The sequence below is a fragment of the Chrysemys picta genome, chromosome 12 (assembly GCF_011386835.1).
Source record: "Chrysemys picta bellii isolate R12L10 chromosome 12, ASM1138683v2, whole genome shotgun sequence".
NCBI lineage: Eukaryota > Metazoa > Chordata > Testudines > Emydidae > Chrysemys > Chrysemys picta.
Window position 1 is genome coordinate 6,047,914 of NC_088802.1, and position 1,435 is coordinate 6,049,348.

Here is a 1,435-nt window from a genome sequence, read left to right on the forward strand (position 1 = left end):
CTGAACAAAACAAACCCTCAACCGGGCTTGTCGCTGATTCCATCGCTTCACACTGACTACAGACACATTTTAGACTTCAGAGTGACAAACAGGTGATGCTCCTGAAATCTTCTTATATCGGTAGTGATAAATCACATTTTAAATCACAGATCTTTTGCAGGTTCCCAGTAACTGGCTCTGCTGAAGGAAACAGCTGTGGGATGATCAGAAGGAATCGGATTAATTCTGAATCTTGCAACACTGAATTCAAGTGGATTTGTCAGATGGGAGCCATCCTGCTATAAACCTGGTGGTCCGTTCTTGGAAAAAAATGAAAGCTTTGTATTTTAGTCTATGGGCAGTGATGAGTTTTACGAGTTGGAGTTATACATTTGAGAGAGAGAAGGTGGGTGAGGTAATATCTTTTACTGAACCAATTTCTGTTGGTGAAAGGTCTTCTTCATCCTCAATGAAAATTTTGATGAAATTAATCTGTTCCAGCAAAACATTTTAAATTTTGTCAAATCAGCATTTTCTGGGGGAAAACTCCAGTGAGTGGCAGACTGAGAGGTTACTCCAGGAAAAGCAACCAGGGAGTCAATGCTCTGTAACAGAGCAAAGAAGCACCTAAAGGTAGGCCAAAGGGGACTGAGAACTGAGCCCAGAAGGTGGGCTAAAGAGGAGCCCAAAAGGAGCAGAAGAACCTTTTGTTGGCTTGAACTTTTGTTACCCAGGAAGGGATTAAATTTGTGTAGTGACTTTGCTGCAAGACGGAATGAAATTGCCAACAGAGACCCCGTGCAGAAGGCCAAGACGACTTGTCTCAGAGGTGGAAACTGACTCTGAGGCAGGGTTCACCTGCAGAGGCACACTCCACCAGAAGGGCGCATGATGGGGCAGCCATGCCCTGTGACAGCCTGTTTCTTAAAGCCCCAGCTCCTGGACTCATGTGATCATAGGATGATCTCAGCTTGAATTAAAATAAAAGCAAGTCTCTAGACCAGTGGAGGGCAACCTGTGGCCCACAGGCCACACGTGGCCCAGCTGGATAATCTGCTGGCGGGCCATGAGACATTTTGTTCACATTGACCATCCGCAGGCACCGCAGGACTGTTTTGACTCCTGATTTGTGAACACTTGGGCTTGGCGATAGTGGCTAACAGACTATTGTGAATGCAATCCTGCTTTATTCTTGATTATTGTGTTGATCTAAAGGTCCATATGATCACTCTTTTTTTGCAGTAGTACTATAGTAATGCCTCGGTCATGGACTAGGACCCCACTGTGCTAGGGGCTGTACAAACACAGCACACAAAGATGGTCCATACCCCAAAGAGCATATAAACAGAGGGTGAAGTTCCGGCCCCCTTGACATTAACAGCGAAAGTCCCATTGACCCCACTGGAGCTAGGATTTAATTCTGAACCCTACATTCATGACAACACACTGCTCACGC